Source organism: Elephas maximus, chromosome 16 (genome assembly GCF_024166365.1).
Source record: "Elephas maximus indicus isolate mEleMax1 chromosome 16, mEleMax1 primary haplotype, whole genome shotgun sequence".
Lineage (NCBI taxonomy): Eukaryota > Metazoa > Chordata > Mammalia > Proboscidea > Elephantidae > Elephas > Elephas maximus.
In genome coordinates, this window is record NC_064834.1 from 62,779,518 (window position 1) to 62,800,838 (window position 21,321).

Consider the following 21,321-nt stretch of genomic DNA (forward strand, 5'->3'; position numbering starts at 1 on the left):
TTTTAAATTTTTTTTCTTCAATACAGGTAGTGTGTGTTTGTGTGTTTGAGTGAGTGTGTGTATACATAGTCATTTGATAAATTTCTAGATATTTTTACATTTCCATGGACTGCCAGAAGAATGAACAAATCTGTCTCGGAAGAAGTACAGCCAGAATATTCCTTAGAAGAAAGGATGTCAAGACTTTGTCTTACATACTTTGGACATGTCATCAGGAGGGACCAGTCCCTGGAGAAGGACATCATGCTTGATAAAGTAGAAGGTCAGCAGAAAAGAGGAAGACCCTCAATGAAATGGGTTGATACAATGGCTGCAACAATGGGCTCAAGCATAATGATTGTGAGGATGGCGGAGGACTGGGAAGTGTTCTGTTCTGTTGTACATAGGGTCCCCGTGAATCTGAACTGACTTGATGGCACCTAACAACAACAAAAATCCTCATTGATATAACCTAATCCTGCCTTATTACCATAACAAACATGATCCAGTCACAAATGGGGTTATAAGCATAGGCAGAGGTTAGGATTTACAACACAGATTTCAGGAAGTGGGGGGACACAATTCAATCCATATGCCAAGCACTGTATCACTGTGAAATCATTCTCTTTGTTCCATTGTTTGGAACCCTTTTCTCAGAATCAACCCACCCCCTTTGGGCACCATATCAGAGTTCGTATTTAGAAAGCAACATTTCTAACATGTCACCCTTGATAATCAGGGCCATCTCTCACTCAGCTCAGGCTTACTCCTCTCCTGCTCATTACCAGTCCCTTTTTTTTTTATTAGCTCTAGGAGGTTCCAGCTGACACATATCTTTAGGTAACAGAGAAGGCTGATGCAACCATAATAAGTTGTCAACCAGTTCAACTCTGTGCAGTGGGTGACAACAACAATAATTAGGTTCAGGACAGGTGTAAAAACTGAAGGGTAATGAAGTATCCCACGATCCATTTGGTTACCAGGCAGTCACAGAACCATAGCAGTTCCTTCTGCAACCCTTTTTTAATCAGGCTGACAAATCAGATGCGGGAGTCATTTTGGTCACCAAATAACGAGCATGCATTTTTGGCAGCAGGGTGGTTCTATCACTCCCCAGATAGATGTCTCACTTCCATTAATCCCCAAAGCTCCAACAGAGGCAGAACAGAGCCTTAAGGTAGACACTCACCCCCAACATCTGGAGGCAGAACTAGGGAAGCCAATGTGGTGGGTGGAAATGAAGTTAGGTTTTATAAGATGAACCCAAAGAGAAAGTTGGGGCTCAGGGCTATCTTTCCCCACTGGCTCTTCTACCTTTAAATCCATCAGTGGGCATAGTAGCTATAATGTCTATTTTGCTTTCCACAGACAAGAAGAGGAAAGAGGGTTACTATTGACTTCACCCTTACCTTTCACTATGGGGAAGTCTTGCCCTTGCCACTCCTTTTAAGTGCAATGCTCAAGGATATGAGATGTCGATGCACACAGACCTGGGTTCAGATCTTTGCTCTGCGCTTACCGACTGCATGGCTTTGGAAAATGTGCTTGCTTTCTCTGCACTTCAGCCCTCCCATCTGTAAGATGAGATAATGATACCTTCCTACTAGTGTTATTATGCAGCACTACTGAGATGGCATGTACAAACTGCTTAGCGTGGCACCTAATAGGGTTCAATTACTGATAGCCTTTATCGTGACTAATATTTATTGAATGTTGATGAATAGACGAATGGATGAATGAATGAATGGAGGCTGGAATTGAGAGTAGAATGAATTGGCACTGTGCTAGGCATTCAGGGAAAATAAATGTAGAGGAAAACTCAGATGGCATCCCTGGTGTCATGGACTGCATACATTAGAGGAGACAGACAGTAGCTTAAAAAAGAACGTTGATAAATGTGCATTGAAAAACAGAGCCAAATGCTCCGTGACAGCATAAAACAAAGGAACCTGATCTCAGGCAAGACCTGAGGATGTACATTTCCAGGGAATGTCAAGTCAGAAGGATGAGAAGGAGTGAAACAAGGACAGTGGTGAGCACTCGTGTTGGGAAGTTTTATGTGTCAACTTGCCCAGTTATGTAATCAAACACTAATCTAGGTGTTGCTATGAAGGTGCTTAACATCTACAGTCAGTTGACATTACCAAAAAAAAAAAAAAAAAACCCGTTGCTGTTGAGTCAATTCCAGCTCATAGTGACCCTGTAGGACAGAGTAGAACTGCCCCATAGGGTTTCAAGGAGCAGCTGGTAGATTCGAATTGCTGACCTTCTGGTTAGCAGCCGAGCTCTTAACCACTGCACCACCAACACTAAGCAAAGGAAGTTACCCTTGATAATGTGGGTGGACCTCATCTAATTAGTTGACGGACTTAAGAGCAAAAATTGAGGTTTCCAGGAAGAAGAAATTCTGCCTCGAGGCTGCAACATTAACTTCTGCTTGTTTTTTTTTTTTTTTTTTTGAGTTTCCAGCCTGGGGGCCTGCCCTACAGATTTTTTGTCAGCCCTATAATCATAGGAATCAATTCCTTAAAAATAAATCATATCTGTGTATACACACAGATATATAGTCAATCTTCATTATTTGCAGATTCCATATTTGCAAATTCACCTACTTGCTGAAATTTATTTATAACCTAAAAAATCGATACGGCACTTTGGTGGTTGCTGGGACATGCACATGTGCAGAGAGGTGAAAATTTTGAATTATCAGACACACACATTTTCAGCTGAGGTCAAATAAAGCCAATTCGGTATTCGCTAATTCCATGTTTGTGGAGACTTGACCATAACTACTCTAAATAACATGAGTTGACTGATGCAGCATTCTAAGGGAGGAAACCACATGCAGTCTCCTCCCCTAGAAGTAGTCAAAGAACCAAAAGAAGATTTGAGGTAGCCAAGTGTGCAACTGGAATCATGGACCTGAAGTCAGAGGAAAGCCCCTGGGTCCGAATGCCCCGTCTGTGCTATCAGCACATGGGCACGAATGAGCTGACACAGGAGACTAAGAGTTGATAGAGGTTTAAGAGGCAGGGGGTTTTGTTATCACGTAAGCCAGGGTGTTTCAGTTACTATTGCTCCATGACACATTACTCCAAAATGTAGTAGCTTCGATAATTTAAAAGGCCATGTTACTTTGCTCATGACTTTATGGGCTGAGAACTTGCAAAGGGCTCACCAGTTCTCATGTGGGATTTCTCATACAGTCACAGTCAGATGTCAGCTGGGCTGCAGTCATCTGAAAACTTGCTGGCATTCAAATGGCTCCCTCACGTGACTGGCAGTTGATGCTGGTTGTCAGCTGGGAACTCAACTGGGAATGTCAACTGGAGTGCCTACAAAGACCTTCTCCAATATGGTGCTCTCAGGGTAGTTGAACTTCTTAAATGGCAACTGGTTTCCTTCAGAGCAAGCGTCCCCAGAGAACCAGGCAAATTGACATGGCCTATTTTTACCTAGCTTACTTTTTTTCAGAAGTCACACAGTCACACTCCTGCTGCACTCTGTTGATTGAAGCAGTCACAAGCCCATTCGGATTCAAAGGAGGGGACACAGACTCTACCTCCCTATTGGAGGAGTGTCCTTAAATTTTGGGATTGTGTTTTAAAACCACCACACAAAAGAAAAATAATGATCAACCATGTCAGGCTTGCAGTTGAGAGCTCGCAATGAAAAATGAAACACTAAAGCATTTGGCAATGTGGAGATCACCACTGAATTTAGCAAGAGGGGCTTCTGCGGAATGACAGGGGCTGACATGGCATAGACTACTCAAGAGACATGGCCAAAGTGGGAAGGAGCAAGATGGGATGGTAGCTGGAAGGGGATGATGGGGAGAAGGTTTGCTTCATTTCTTCCCTCCTTCCTTCTCCTTCCTTCCTAGCGAGTTAGCTTTGAGAGTGTTGAAATGTTGATGGGAAAAACCCAGTTGCAAAAAAAGCAGCTAAATATTTAGGAGACTGAAGGCATAATTGAGAGTTTAAAGTTCCTGAGATGGTGAGGATAACAGTATCCAAATCAAAGGTGGAAGTATTAGTCTTACAGAAAAGGAAGGAAATACTTGTAACGGCCTTCCACGGCTTCATCTTTGGCCATACACACTGCACTTTCTCTGAAGTTCTCTGGCACCTATTGTTGATCTCCCTCACCCAGGCACTGTGGGTAATACATAACGTAAACCGGTGCTCATTTTTCATGTGTGTATGCTTCGTTACCTAGGAAACTGTAAGAGCTTGTTTACTCTTGTAGTTCTCATAGCGCCTAGCACAGAAACTGAGCTCAGGTAAAGTCTCAATAAATATACTACTTATTAGTATGATTTGGATCACAAATTCCAAAATTCTTAAGGACAGACAATGGGTTATCACCTATTCCTTGCCAGTACCTGGAACAGCACCTGGGCAATGTGGATGCCCAACAAGCTTTAACAAACCAAACTGAACTGAGCCAAAAGGCAAAACTGCTCTAGTTAAATGTCGGTTGAGAGAATGAACAGACAAGAACCACACCAACTTCAAAAGTCCTGATTTCCAGAATTTTCAGACATACCCGCTAAATGTTGAAGCAACCTAATCTCTGGCAAATAGTGGGACTGTCCTGCTTAGAGGATAAACGGCTGTAGGTTTTCTTCAATATTAATTGAGCACCTACTATGTGCCAGACACCTTAGCCTGAGGAAAATCCATTTGCCAGACTTGACAGTCTCCCAAGGCGGTAGATGCTGACTTCTATATTACACATCCTAAATGCTAAATTTCCAAATGCATGAGTACGCCCTGTTTTATTTGGATAAGCAAACGAATCTTTTGGTTAGAAGTTTTGAAAATAACACAGTCTATTTTTCCTTTCTCCTGGCTATTTTCCATTCTTATGTAATGTGTGTTGTACCAAGCTCTGGGCAAGGCAGGGAGCAGAAAGCAGCAGCCAGCATGCATCTAATGCACTCAGGACGAGAAGGCCAAGGCGCTGGGCCAGATGCCTATGGACTTGCTGGATGCCTTAGCTCAAGAAGTTTGCAGCGAAACAGGGAATCAGGAGAATTCAAAATCCATCAAACCAAGTGATGAACAGACAAGAGTTTAGGGGGAACTCTAAACCAGGGGCAGTCCTATTTGGAGGATGGGCTTAATTCTCCAATTAAGTTTGGAGAGGGGAATTTGGAGCCTAGGAAATCTGCTCCCAGGTGAGAAGCTTTCAGTCCAGTCTCTCTTTCTGACCCTCTCCTTTGACATATTATTTTCTTCTTAGAGAAAGTATCTGCAGGTAGTTTTCTAACTGAGTGGATGACAGCCCTCTTCTGAAAGCTCACAGAGTATTAGAAAAGTATTAGAGATCCAAGGGGCTTCTTCTCTGATCTACCAGGAAATAGGGAATATCCCAGAATTTTTCCACCACCCCCTCTTAGTCTTCTCTACTCCTGTACCTCCCTTGCCCAACTTCACATAAAATACAATATGTCACAACTGTCACATTTATTGAACCCTTTCAAACTGGTAGCACTTTTGCTTATACTCTCATCTTCTGGAGATAGATATAGACTTTCATGTTTAATTGAATAACACATTTTAATAATTGTTCTTTTCTAAGCAGGAGTCTTGAAACACACAGTCCAATAGTTTTTAATTCAGTATAAAGTGTCTCTTGATACTTTTATGAATCTCAATACAAATGAGAGGCTGAAATTAGCATAAATGGTTGGAGAATACACAGAGAGCTTAATATTTTACATAGCACCAACTCGAATATTAATCATTTCAGCTGAAATGAGAAGGGATAAATGGCAGCCTTTGATACTGAAGTGCATTTTGAAACAAAATTACTTTCTTTCTTTGGTTTATTTGAGAAGAATTAGAAAACCTGGCCTAAGCTTGCCCTCTAAGAAGAAAAAAATAAGTGGATATTCTCCACTTTGGGTCTTCCAAAAGCATGGGAGCTTTAAGCAGTGCTTCTCACAAACTCATAACGAAAAGAGAATATTCTTTATATCTGTGTATAAAATGAACATCAGGGCAAGAAATAGGAAGGCAGATAAGTAAAATACCATTGCTTAACCACTGGGCAAACAAAAAGATACTACAATGGCTAAATGCTACTGTTTTGTGCTGCCTCACCATTAGAGACAGATATCTTGGTATACCCGCTGCTTTTAGGACCAACTATCTTCAAAACCACATATTGTCTAAAAGGATCTATCACATCTCTGGAGGCCCCAGTAGAAAATATGACTTATCACACAATGGGTTGCTATGCCTCTGTAGTCAATTCTTCTCTTCTTTCTCCATTGCCAACCAGCCTCCAAGTACTACCAGTGTTTCTTTATAAAGTCTTCCACTTCCTTCCCCTCCAGTTCACCTCAACACCCATATCCCACAGCATCCTCACCTTTCCCACAGCAATAGCTTCTCTTCTGATCCTGCAGCCTCTCTCCAATCACCTGTCACCACCAAAATCTGGGCATGAGAGCTTGGGCTAAACAAAACATGATGAGTTTGGGAATCAGACAGATCTAGATTTGAATCCGAGGCCCTCCACTTTCTAGCTGTGTGGACTCAGGCAAGTCACCTCACTGCTCTGACCCCTGTCTACTCAACTGCAACACAGGACTAACAGTGCCTACCCCAGGGATTTGCCGTGAGAATTAAATAGGATAATGTATGTGAAACCCCGGTCAAATACCCTTACTGCCAGGTGCCCAGGCATGTTCACATAGTACAGAAAAATGTCCCAAACAGTCTTTTACTTGAGGTTTGTGTTTTGTCTTCAGAGCTTTGTGGAGTCTAAAGAAAAGTAGGGACTTAGAAGTGTTACTTTTCTTTATTCAACCCATCACTAGCTCCTTACTAGTCCAACTTCCTCAAGGGTCTTTTATTTGAGTGGAGCAGTTTTGCCAACCTTTCCCATGTGACACGTCACAGTATCGCTGTTCTCACTCATTTTTTTTGCTCTGCGGCCTGCTCAGCCTCACTTCTTCCATGAAGCCTGCCTGTCAAGATTCCGACTCATAGCGACCCTATAGGACAGAGCAGAACTGCCCAATAAAGTTTCCAAGGAGCACCTCGCGGGTTTGAACTGCTGACTTCTTGGTTAGCAGTCGTAGCACTTAACCACTACGCCACCAGGGGTTCCGCAAAGTCTTTTGACATTGCTTGCTTATCTCATTTTTCCTAGCCACACTGTCGGTCCCTCAAGACAGGAACTATGTCTAACATTTTTGTATTTCCCTCAAATCAAAGAGTGGATGCTAACATTTTGGGGGGAGGGCTTTGTTTTCAACAAGATGAAAGTACAGAATTTCACTGAGAAAGCAATGAAATAGTCGTGCTAATCGTTAGTGCTGGTCACCAATATGTCTGTTTCTCCTCCTTCTGGGCATATGGGGAATTGCACTTTGGAGACCAAGTGACGTTAAGTATGGCCCTGCGACTTGCTTTGCTCAATGAATTGTGAGTAGAAATGACAGTCACTTGCAGACAGAGGATTTTAAGGGCTGGTGCCTTCCATGGGGGCTAGATCAGGCTAGATTTGAGGCTCTAACAGCCGTGCCCCTAGATGAGGAGAGTGTGGAGTGAGCTCCCACTGAACTGAGATGAACTTGAAGCATAAAAAAAAAAAAAACAGCAAACCCGGTGCCATCCAGTCAATTCCCATAGGTAAGAATTACACCTTTGTTATTTTAGGATATTAATAGTTAAAGTTTTTTTTAATAGACTTTATTTTTAGAAAGTTTTAGATTTGAAGAAAAATTGAGAAGATAGTGCAGAAGTTTCCCATAGCATGTTCCACCCTCGTACTTTCCCATATTCTTAACATCTTACATAGGAAACCCTGGTGGCGTAGTGGTTAAGTGCTACAGCTGCTAACCCAAAGGTCAGCAGTTTAAATCCACCAGGCGCTCCTTGGAAACTCTATGGGCAGTTCTACTCTGTCCTATAGGCTCGCTATGAGTCAGAATCGACTTAACGGCAGCAGGTTTGTTTTGGTAACATCTTACATTAGTGTGGTCCATTCGTTGTCATTAATGAACCTATACTTATACATTTTGGAAACCCTGGTGGCATAGTGGTTAAGTGCTAAGACTGCTAATCAAAAAGTAGGCAGTTCAAATCCACCAGGCTCTCCTTGAAAACTCTACAGGGAGTTTCGATTCTGTCCTATAGGGTCGCTATGAGTCGGAATCAGCTCGACAGAAATGGGTTTGGGTTTTTTTTGTGTGTGTTTGTTTATTGATACATTATTATTAACTAATATCTATAGCTTATTCATATTTCTTTAGTTCGAAACTAATGTCTTTTTCCATTCCAATATCCCATCCGGATGCCACATTACATGTCTCCTTTAGGCTCCTCTTGGCTGTGACTGTGTCTCAGACTTGTTGTTGATGACCTTGACAGTTTTAAGGAGTACTGACAAGGTATATTGTAGGATGCTCCTCTTTTGGAGTTTGTCTGATGTTTTTTTCATGACTAGATTGTTGTTATGGGTTTTGGAGAGGAAGATCATAGGCACAAAGTGCCATTTTCATCACATCATATCAAAAGTACATTCTAGCAACATGACTTATCACTGCTGATGTTGGCCTTGATCACCTGGCGGAGGCAATGTTTCTCAGGGTTTCTCTACTATAACACCAAAAAACCCATTGCCATCAAGTTGATTCCAACTCATAACTCATAGTTACTCTTTACTTAGTCCTCTGTCCATAATGTACTCTTCGGAAGTAAGCCACTACGTACAGCTCACACTTAAGGAGTGGGGAGTTATACTCCTTCTCCTGTAGGGTTGAGTATCTACATAAGGTATTTGGAATTTTTCTGCACAGGAGATTTCTTTATTCTCCTCTAGTAATTTGTTCAATCATTTATTTATGTTAGTACGCACTCGTGGGTTTTTATTTTATACTTTGGGTTGTTATATTACTTATATTTTTGTTCAAATTGTTCCAGCTTTGTTTATTGGTAGCTTTTTCAGTTGGCTCCTGTGAGGCTTTGACATGCCCCATTAACGTGTTTTTGTTTGTTTTTTAGCACTTCCATGTTTTCTGGTATTATAAGATGCTCTGGGCTCATCTTGTGCATTTCCTGCTCTAGTCCTAGAATCAGTCATTTCTCCAAGGAACCCTGGTTCTTTTTATTAAAGAATGGTATTAGAAACCAAGATCTGGGTGCTAGGTGTGCTCATTACTACTTGTGTGTTATTTCTTTCAGGCTGTCTTAGCTGACAAAGCAAAGAAACATATTTGTATGCATTAACTTGTGTATGGACACATAAATATATTTCTATGTGCAAACATTTGTATATATATCAAGCTAAATATGAGTTCTTACTGATGTCTCCAACTCTAATCCATTACCACAGGGATCATTCTATCCTCCTTGCTTATCTATAAATTCCCACTCCAAGAGTGAGAAATCTGGCCCCCACCTTCCACCATCCGTTTATTTAGTTCTTCGGTTTCAGTATACATGCATAACGGTATCAGAATTGTTAACCCATACTCCCCTTGGGAAATAACTTTATTAACTACAGTACAGTACTTAGATGTAATTCTCTTTGCCTTTAGTCCTACAGACTCCACTCATTTCCAAAATCACTTAGATCAGCACCTTTTCCCCTACCCTCTTCAGTGAAGTTGTTTCATACATTCATAATACATTTAAGTTCCTTTGTCACAGTCTACGTTCCTTCCTGGGACCTAGGGGTTGCTTATAACTATGTTGTTGTTCTTGTTTAAAAAAAAAAAAATTGTTGTTGGGTGCCATCAAATCATTTCCAACTCATAAAGACCCTATGTACAATAGAATGAAACACTGCCTGGTTCTGTGTCATCCTTACAATTGTTGTTATGCTTAAGCCCACTGTTGCAGACACTGTGTCAAGCCCTGGTGGCACAGTGGTTAAGAGCTCGGCTACTAAACAAAAAGGTCAGCAATTCAAATCTACTAGTCCCTCCCTGGAAACCCTATGGGGCAGTTCTGCTCTGTCCTATAGGGTGGCTATGAGTCAGAATCCACTTGATGGCACCGAGTTTATAACTACACTGATACAATATTCCAGCCCTGCTTTTTATACAGCAGCTAATGAAAGTGGTTATTATATATCCATTAAAAAAAAATTAGCCTTTAGAGTTTGATTGGAAGGCATTTTTTTCTTGCCTCATGCATCACTTGGAGGTCAGAGGAAAATTCAAGTTGACACTGGTAATGTTCTCCCTATTCTATACTAAATCTGATTCTTCAAAAGTAGGGAAGATTTTGTGGGCTTTAGGAATTAATGTCCATCATACTTAGGTTAAACCCCTCTCCTTATAGTCCTTTCAGGTCCAGAAGCAGAAAAAATCCTGCTATCATCTTTTTCCTCTGCCCACAAACCACTTTTCCTAGCCCACAGAGGAGATGAGTCTTGACCACATCCCTGAGGTTGGTGAATGGGCAAATTTGAGCTCATCAAGGTAGCAGAGAGGCCAAAATAGCCTGTAACAGCCATATTGCTAGTCTTCCACCATGTCTGTATCCTAACCTAGGCTGGCCCTCAGCTGCCAAGCCCTACGGCATGATCATGCTCTTAGAAACTCTACAACTGGTTTTTTTTCAATTTTGTTTTTCCTAGAAAAAGGCTTTAATAGGATCCTGGCTCTGACCTTGAAGAATCAAGTTTAAGGGGAAAACTTACTCCACCAACAATCAAGGTACAATTCAATTACTAAGGAACAAGCTTGAGTAACCAGATTGTAAGAGGCTAGGTTGAGCTGAGAAATTTTAGAAGCATAATTTCAGGAATGTGCTGTTTGATCTTAGTCTTAGCTCCTCATTGTTAAACTTGACTCTTATTGTGTTTGGTTGTTGCATTCAGACAGAGTGGTCCTGGCTGGTTAACGCAATCTGAATGGCACACACACAGGGGACTTCTGGTTTGTTTGTTAAATGGTAGTTCAGAATTGTGTTTCTAAATAGCAGCAAGTCCCTTGTCACAAAAGATTGTTTTGAAACCTCAGGGAGTTGTTAGCGCTGAGTAATTAATAATAAGAAAATGCCTGCAGATTAACAGGAATATGCTAACACTAAGATTGTCTGACAGTTATACAGCAGGTAGAAGTACCAAAAAAAAAAAAATTTCAGACACTATAAACAAGAAGAATGGAGGAATCTTTTTCATAGCAACTTTTTGACTCAGGCTCCATATCTCGAAGTAGTTTTAAATTATTAGAAGTAGTCTTTATACTCAGTGCTTGTAAAGATTCTCATTTGTGGGACTTCAGTAAACATAAACTGGTATTAAAATGGCCTACTGGAATGATTTCTTTTCCTTACTTTTCAAACTATAATTGCTCAAGAATCACCACGTGCTTGAATCCTCCCAATAAGAAAACTATTACACATAGTTCCAACTTGTGAGACAAGGGTGTGCTTCACCAGCCACGTGTCTCTCCAGCCTTCTAGTCTTATAACCAGAGCACCAACCTGCATCCATCAAAGCACTGAGCTACATCGCAAGCCAGAGACAATACGTCAAATGCAATTCTGAAAATTAAAGTGTCATTTTAAAACTGCCACTTGCAGAGTGGTTAGAAAACCAATTTTCAGAGGAGCCGGTCAGAAGTGGTAAACAAATTCCCACTGCTAAGCAGTGGCTGATGTAAATTGTCTGAAATGAAAGATATTTATTCATGACCACAGTGGGCTCAAAGAAATTAATTTACAGAAGTTTTTTTTTACCTTCCCTGGAGTACGCAATTCTTAAATAAATGATCAATAGCTGACTTGAGCCAAACAGAAGGACTTGTCCAGAATCAGGCAGGTAATTACTTACAGTGATGAGCTGAGAAAATAAGGCATCCGGAGAGGCTGAGGCATTCATCATGGCTTTAAATCATTTCTCCCTTTCTAGTTGCATCATTTGAAAAATCACTGAACAACTTTGTCCACTAGAAAATTCATGCATTGGGCTGCATGTTTCAGATGCCTCCATTTTCAAACCAATCCTCAGAGTGAATAGAGAGAATTATTAAGGGGAAGCAATGCCGTTTGATGCTTGTAAAGAGGCACTGGAGCTACTGGTTAGCAGAGAGAGCCTGTGTGAATGGGGCAGGGATAGGTGATTGAAACATGAGCATCTTGGGCCTGTAAACAACTGTTTAGTTTTCTTGTGGGAATTGACAGTAGAACATTTTGCTCCATTTAGTCCTTCTCAGAACGAAATGCTCACAGTTTGTGCTAAAACCTTTAGCTTCTACAAGTCAGGCCAAGATAAAAAGGCAAATGCAGTGGAGTGAGTCTGAAACTTTGACCCTGAAAGCTCCTTTAGTCTTCCCCAAGGCTGATCAACTAAAAGTCCATGGAAAAAATGGCAGTGCAGTGGGCAAAATACAAAGAACATTGGATGTACGCACATATGAACCCCACAAATTCCACTTCCAGGAAGAAGTCCAAGCTGCTCTGAAGGCATTGGCGAAAAACAAAGCTCCAGGAATTGATTCAATATCAATTGAAATATTTCAACAAACAGATGCAGCACTGGAGGGGCTCACTCGTCTATGCCAAGAAATATGGAAGACAGCCTCCCGGCCAACTAAATGGAAGAGATCCATATTTATGCCTATTCCCAAGAAAGGTGATCCAACCGAATGTGGAAATTATAGAACAATATCATTGATATCACACACAAGCAAAATTTTGCTGAAGATCATTCAAAAACGGCTACAGCAGTATATCGACAGGGAACTGCCAGAAATTCAGGCTGGTTTCAGAAGAGGACATGGAACCAGGGATATCATTGCTGATGTCAGATGGATCCTGGCTGAAAGCAGATTATACCAGAAGGATGTTTACCTGTGTTTTATTGACTATGCGAAGGCATTCAACTGTGAGGATCATAACAAACTATGGGATAACACTGCAAAGAATGGGAATTCCAGAACACTTAGTTGTGCTCATGAGGAACCTTTACATGGATCAAGAGGCGGTTGTTGGGACAGAACAAGGGGATACTGATTGGTTTAAAGTCAGAAAAGGTGTGCATCAGGGTTGTATTCTTTCACCATACCTATTTAATCTGTATGCTGAGCAAATAATCGAAGAAGCTGGACTGTATGAAGAAGAACGGGACATCAGGATTGGAGGAAGATTCATTAACAACCTGCGTTATGCAGATGACACAACCTTGCTTGCTGAAAGTGAAGAGGACTTGAAGCACTTACTAATGAAGATCAAAGACTACAGCCTTCAGTATGGATTACACCTCAACATAAAGAAAACAAAAATCCTCACAACTGGACCAATAAGCAACATCATGATAAATGGAGAAAAGATTGAAGTTGTCAAGGATTTCATTTTACTTGGATCCACAATCAACATCCATGGAAGCAGCAGTCAAGAAATCAAAAGACGCTTTGCATTGGGTAAATCTGCTGCAAATGACCTCTTTAAAGTGATGAAGAGCAAAGATGTCACCCTGAAGACTAAAATGCGCCTGACCCAAGCCATGGTATTTTCAATCACATCATATGCATGTGAAAGCTGGACAATGAATAAGGAAGACCGAAGAAGAGTTGACACCTTTGAATTGTGGTGTTGGCGAAGAATATTGAATATACCACGGACTGCCAAAAGAATGAACAAATCTGTCTTGGAAGAAGTGCGGACAGAATGCTCCTTAGAGGCAAGGATGGTGAGACTGCGTCTTACATACTTTGGACATGTTGTCAGGAGGGATCAGTCCCTGGAGAAGGACATCATGCTTGGCAGAGTACAGGGTCAGCGGAAAAGAGGAAGACCCTCAACAAGGTGGATTGACACGGTGGCCACAACAATGAGCTCCAGCAGAACAACGATTTTAAGGATGGCGCAGGACCGGGCAGTGTTTCGTTCTGCTCTGCGTAGGGTCGCTATGAGTTGGAACTGACTCGATGGCACCTAACAACAACAACATACGAACCCCACAAATTCCACTTCCAGGAATCTAGCAATAGTTGCTCATTTACATAAGCATAGCTACAGCCAAAACAGTTAACAATCTACTGTTTATCACTGGGGACACTGGCTAAATAAAAAACAAATGTCTTGTAGCAATGAAAATTAGGTAGATCTATATGTATTGTGGAGCCCTGGTGGTGCTGTGATTAAGAGCTAACCAAAAACTTCAGTAGCTCAATTCTATCAGCCGCTACTTGGAAACCGTATGGGGCAGTTCTACTCTGTCCTATAGGGTCGCTATAAGTCGGAACTGACTCGACAGAACCTAACAACAATAATAACAACAAAGAGATATGAAGTTATGATACATGCTATGACATGTATTAACCTTGAAAACATTATGTTGAGTAAAACAAGTCAAATGCAAAGGGACAAATATTGTATGATCCCACTTATATGAAACATCTAAATAGGCAAATGCATAGAGACAAAAGTAGATTAGCAGCTAGCAGGGCTGGTTGGAGGGGAGAATGGGAAGTTTATTGCTCAAGGGGTACTGTGTTTCTGTTTGGAGTGATGAAAAACTTAGAAATACATAGTGGTAATAGCTTCACAACATGGTGAATGCAATTAATGCCACTGATTTGTACACTTAAAAATAGTTATTATGACAACGTTTTTGTTATACATTGTTGCTTTCATTGTTAGGTGCCATCAAGCCAGTTCCGTCTCATAGTGAGCCTATGTACAACAGAATGAAACACTGTCTGGTCCTGCCCCATCCTCATAATTGTTGCTATGTTTGAGCCCATTGTTACAGCCACTGTGTCAATCCATCTTGTTGAGGGTCTTCCTCTTTTTTTGCTGACCTTCTACTTTACCAAGCATGAAGCCCTTCTCCAGGAACTCATCCCTCTTGATAACATGCCCAAAGTACGTAAGATGAAGTCTCACCATCTTTGTTTCTAAGGAGCATTCTGGCCGTACTTCTCCCAAGAGAAATTGGTTCCTTCTTCTGGAAGTCCATTCAATATCCTGCGCCAACCCCATAATATTGGGCAAATCTCCTCTAAAGGGCCTCTTTAAAGTGCTGAAAAGCAAAGTTGTCACCTTGAAGACTAAGGTGCACCTGACCCAAGCCATGGAATTTTCAATCGTATCATATGCATGTGAAAGCTGGACAATGAATAAGGAAGACCGAAGAAGAGTTGACACCTTTGAATTGTGGTGCTGGCGAAGAATATTGAATATACCATGGACTGCCAAAAGAACAAACAAATCTGACTTGGAGGAAGTGCGGCCAGAATGCTCCTTAGAGGCAAGGATGGTGAGACTGCGTCTTACATACTTTGGACATGTTGTCAAGAGGGATCAGTCCCTGGAGAAGGACATCATGCTTGGCAGAGTACAGGGTCAGCAGAAACGAGCAAGACCCTCAACAAGGTGGATTGACACAGTAGCTACAAAAATGAGCTCAAGCATAAAAATGATTGTAAGGATGGCGCAGGACCACGTAGTGTTTTGTTCTGTTGTGCATAGTGTCACTATGAGTCAGAACTGACTCGATGGCACCTAACAACGACAACAGCCCCATAATGCGAAGGCAAGTATTATGTCCAGCTTTCGCATGCATATGAGGTGAATGAAAATACCATAGCTTGTGTCAGGCACACCTTAGTCCTCAAGGTGACGTCTTTGCTTTTTAATACTGTAAAGAGGTCTTTTGCAGCAGATTTGTCCAATGCAATACATCATTTAATTTCTTGACTATTATATATATCTTACCACAATAAAATTTAAAAAATAAAAGCCACTTTTTATTAAAAGGAACGTGGATCTACCAGCCTGTAGCTCTTAGTTCTAATTCCTCTATCACTGATGAGCAATGAGTAATGACTAAAACTAGCCCAAAGGATTATACGTGGGTTCTACCATTTACTAGCTGTATGGCTTTCAGTAAGTCACTTATGAGTTTTTTGTAAATGAATAGGTTGGACTAGACTTGGGATATTCCAAGGAGATGCCACATCTGACACCTTGGCTAAAGGCATGGAGAGCCAGGGGAGAAGCCAAGGGTTCCCAGAGACTGTGCACATATCCCTGCTTCAAGAGTGGATCTAATCGTATCTAGTCTACATACATAGACCCTCCATGTAACTTGTAGTTCAAGGAAGGGTCCTGAAACACCCTAACATCCCATGGATGTCAGGGATATATGTCCAACATTGGTTACCATTTATTAAATGCTTGTGTTATTTTTTTTCTGTGATGTGTCAAGCACTATACTAACAACTTTATATGCAGCAGTACTTTTAATCCTTACAATAATTCCATGAAGTACATGCTATTACCATCCCCATTTTCAGTTATGCAAACTTAAATAACCTCTCTTGCCCTGGCCTATATCCAACGGCACAAAAGTGTTGAAGCAGAGATAGGAACAAACCCAGGAACCCATGACTCCCACATTCATAGACTTGATGACTATGAGACACCTGTCAGGCATTTGAAGAAAAAAGAAAGTGTGTTCCCATCTCTCAACACTTACCTGACCCACCAGGATCACTAGCTGTTAAACAAGGTAAAGTAGATGCTTGCTAAGTCAGTCTGCTTACATTGTGTCTGGGAATGAGCAACGTCACCTGGGAGCTTGTTAGAAATACAAAATCATAGGCCCCAACCCAGAACAATTAGGTCAGCATCTCTGGAGGTAAGGCCCTGAAATCTGTGTTTTCATCATCTCCAGAGAATTTGTAGGCACAATCAATTTTGAGAAGTAATCTAAGAACTGTTACTTAAAAGTCAATTCTAGAATAGTGGTTCTCACTCCTGGCTGAGTATTAGAATGACCTAGAATGTCCTTTAAATAGATTGACACTCAGGCCTCACCACAGACCAATTAAATCAGAATCTCTGAGGTAGGGCCTAGGAATATAAATTTTTTAATAGCTATCTAGATTATTTCAATGTGCATCCACAGTTGAGATTCATTTTTCAAGACAAAACTTCCAATGATTTTCAATCTTAGTTGTGCATTGAAATCACCTGGACAGCATTAAAAAATACTGATGCCTGGATTCCACCGCAGACACTTTGCTTTAATTGCTCTGCAGAGTGGCCTGGACTTTGAGTTTTGTTTTTTTTTTTAACACCCCCAAGCAACACTGGTGGCACAATGGTTAAAGTGGTCAGTTGCTAACAGAAAGGTTGGCAGTGGCTCCGCGGGAGAAAAGACCTGGTGATCCGCTTCTATAAAGATTAAAAAAAAAAAGAAAGAAAATTTAAGATTACTGCCTAGGAAATGCTATGGGGGCAGTTCTACTCTTTCCTATAGGGTTGTTATGAGTTGGAATTGACCCCATAACGCCCAACAATGACAAACCAAAGTCAAGAACTATTTTAAGAGGTGTGAGAAGGGAAGACTTGACATAAACCTGGTTTTTGATTCTACCTGGCTTTGGCTTTTCTTCACAGATAGAAGCAGTTGCCTAAGGCTAACGGCAAAATTGTTCCAAGGGATAACCCACACGCACCTGGGCACTCTGAGCAAACTCCTAGTTCTCACCGTGGGCACACTAAGAAACACTTTTTAGCCAACTTGACCATAGCTTAAAAATTCTGCTGTGCATCTTTGCTTCCTATTGCCCTCCCCAAATCTCAGACAAAAACGAGGACAGACACTGCAGTATACGAGTTTGACACTTATTTAGCTGTAACCTCCAAAATCGGAATCATTCTTCCCAGGTATCAGCTAAAGTTTCAGTATGTTGAGAAGAATCTTGAAGAAAATAAACTCAGGCAAGAAATACTCCTGAGAAAATTATACCTTTCAGGGAAAAACAATGCATCATACCTTTTGATGAAAAGGGTATATTCACTTGGGTCTCAAGTTAATTTAGAGCTCATTTATATAGAGGCTGAATACCAAATGGCATCTACTTTAAAATTTATTTTTCTATAGAAACTTAATGAAGTCAAAATGATACCATCAAATCATTGGTGAGGGTACTGGGCAAAGCTTGGGCTTCTAAGTCAGAGAGATCCAAGTTCAAGTCCAGCCTCTACCTTTTACTAGTAAAGTTTTTCCACTTCTCTAAGGCATAGTTTCCTCGTCTGTAAAATGGTAATTGTATTTCTTTAACAAGGTGATTGATAATAACTAAGTAAAAAAACAGTTGCCATGGAGTCAATTTTGACTCATGACGGAACCATATGTATCAATAGAACTGTGTTCTATAGGGTTTTCAGTGACTGATTTTTCAGAAGTAGATTGCCAGTCCTCTCTTCTGAGGCACCTCTAGGTGGACCTGAACTGCCAACCTTTCAGTTAGCAGCTGTACACATTAGCTGTTTGTACTACCAGGGACAATAACCAAATAGGATAATGTATATAAAACTCTTAGTACAGTGACTCAAATGTTGAAGCCATCCAATAAATGTTAGTTTCCATCTCTTTCCTTGCCTTCTTTTTAAGTAGACGGGGGACAGAATGGATTTATTACCGTTAATTGACATCCATTCTATACCACAATGGACAAGTATTGGATGTCATCTAGGCCAATCAAAGCCACTTTCTTGGCATACTTATAAAATCTTTTGGCTCTTCATCAAGCACAGGGACTACCACGACTTATAAGAGGGTGGACTAGCATAAAAAATTAAAGAGCAAAGAGAAAGTTATCCAAGAAGAAGGAATCAAAACTAAGAAATCAAAAATAAAAAGAGGAATATGACCTGATCCAGTTACTCATGAGGTTGGCTAATCCAACCCTTAAGAAAAATATGCATTTATAGGTTGATTTCTCAGTCCTAGCCTCCAAACATTAGCCACACTCTCATTAATTTCACCTGCCCCACCTCCCTTCTTCTATCCTGCTCTGTCAGGATACTCCCTCCCTAAGAAAGCTGCTTTTAGAAATGGCTGAAAAATCATATGCACAATTAGACCTCTGCTCCAAAACAGCTTCAGTGTTTTCCCCTCCTTAGGCTACTAGGGTCAGAGACCTCAATTCTGCCGTAACCGAGCCCTGTAACCTCCGGCCTTCTTCTGGGTAAGAGGTAGAAATGGCCGTAATTCTGATAATGGGGCTCAGATAACTGGAAGAAAGCTGCTTGCTAACCACACCTTTCTCCTCAGATCAAAACTCAAAGTATAAGTTAACAGCACATGCAAGGCAGAGAAAAAAGTGTTTAGATATAGGCAGAGGAGGAGTGAGGTTTGGTAGATGAGAGTAAAACAAAACTGGCCCATCAAGAAGGCTTCAGTTGACCTAGAGCCATGAATTTTGCCCACACCATCCTATTGTTCAACTCTCTGCAGGAGCTGATGGTATCAGCCTCCTAACACTGTTGTCCATTCCTTTCAGCTCTAAAAGGACTCCCTCCCTTGGTGCTTTGACACTACTCACTCCGGGACTCCTCCTGAACATCTAGCAGCTCCTTCTTAGTTTTCATCTCACATTCTTCTTCTGTTCACCCTTCTGCCCATATGGGGTTCTCTCAGAAAAAGAGAAGACAGCTGAAGGTATGAACTTAAAATCTCATCCTCACTTATGATTTCAAGGACAGCATTTGTAGGATGACTCTCAAAGCCATTCTCCACTCCATGATCTTCTCCCGAGCTCCAAACCTCTACATACAACCGCCTCTTGGGTATAACATCTTGATGTCTTACTGAAACTTCGAATCTAGCATGACTAATATTTAACCAGCGTTTTCCACAAAATTTGTTCCTCTTCCTATAATTTCTTTCTCAGTGTAAGCTGCCTCCAGTGATATATTCGTACAAGTCAGAAACCATCCTTTATACTTGATTCTCCCATATCCAATCATTAATGTATCCTGATAAGTTGATATTTTTTTCGTTGAGTAGCTCCAGAGTCCATCCACTTACTTTTGGGGAGAGCAGGTACCCATAAGTGAAGTAAAACACAATTTCTGTGCATTCATTCAATAAATATTTATTGAAGTTTTATTCTGTAGTAGACATTGTGTTAAATGCTGGGGTAGAGAGAAAAACAGAAGAGACTCTTCCCTTGAGAAACTCAGAAGTTAAAATAGAAGAGAAGGACATACCCATGTGCCAATGACTAAAATCCAAAGCTGGCTATGATAGTTGTAATATAGTACAGCAGTTAGTAAAATAAAGTCTTTCGACCTTGGAAATTTTGCGAATGCCTCATGGAGAGATGGAACTTGAGCAGGAAATATAAGGATAAAAAAATACATCAAGAAGATACTACTACCATCACTACAACTACTACTGTCCAACATTTATGGTGCAGTGTTTAAAAGCTACAGCTGCTAACCAAAAGGTTAGAAGTTCGAATCCGCCAGCCACTCCTTGGAAACCCTGTGGGGCAGTTCTACTCTATCCTGTAGGGTCGCTACCAGTTGGAATCAACTCGATGGCAACAGGCTTGGTTTGGGTCTTTATGTACAGGCACTATGTTAAACGTTTTATGTATATTATCTCATTAAATCATCATAAAAGCCCTGTGTGATGGAGGCTGCAATAAAGTTATCTCCATTTTGCTGATGAAGAAACTGAAGCTTAGCAAGGTTGAACATTGCCCAAGGTCACACAAATAGCAAATGGCAGGGATTCAAACTCGGGTCCGTTCTGTTAACCATTATGCCACACTGAAAAATGATATGCCCAGCAGAATATAAAATAAATGCCACGTGAGTGCCACCGAGGAAGGGTTCTTCAGTATGGTAGCCTGTATCTCTAGGCACATGTGGCCTCTGAGCACTTTGTTAAAAAAAAACTTTGTAGCTAGCGCAAATTGAGATAATGCTATATATGTAAAGCACACTCTGGATTTTGAAGACTTAGTCCATAAATTAATAAATAATGTGAACGATCTCAATAATAATTCTGATTACATATTGAAATAATATTCATTTTGGATATATGGGGCTAAGTAAAGTATATTAAAGTTTATCAAAGTTAATCCCAATGGTTTCTTTTTACTTTTATTTTTTTAATGTGGCTACTAGAAAAAAATTTTTATTACATACTTGGCTCACATCTGTGACTTGGATTATATTTCTATTGGACAGTGCTGGGCTAGAGTCATAGAGGGGGTGGTAAGATGATTATGAGCTAAATTGTCTGAGAAGATGTCACTTAAGCATTAACAAGTAAGCCGAGGGTTCTGAAAGATGAGTCAACTTTGAACAGGTAAAGAAAGAGGGGACAGAATTTTCAAATGAAAGGAACAGCCAAGAAGAAAAGGTCGCATGGTATTTGCTGGAGAAGAAGTCAGCAGAAGAGTTTGTCCAGGCTATCCACATGAATTAAAACTGAGGTCTGTAAATAGAAAATAGATTTTATTGAATTCTTCATTAGGGGCCTATTGTAATTCTATTGCAAAGGGAAGTAAACTGTCAGTTTAAATAACAGTGCCATTTGGAGAACAATTATTCTATG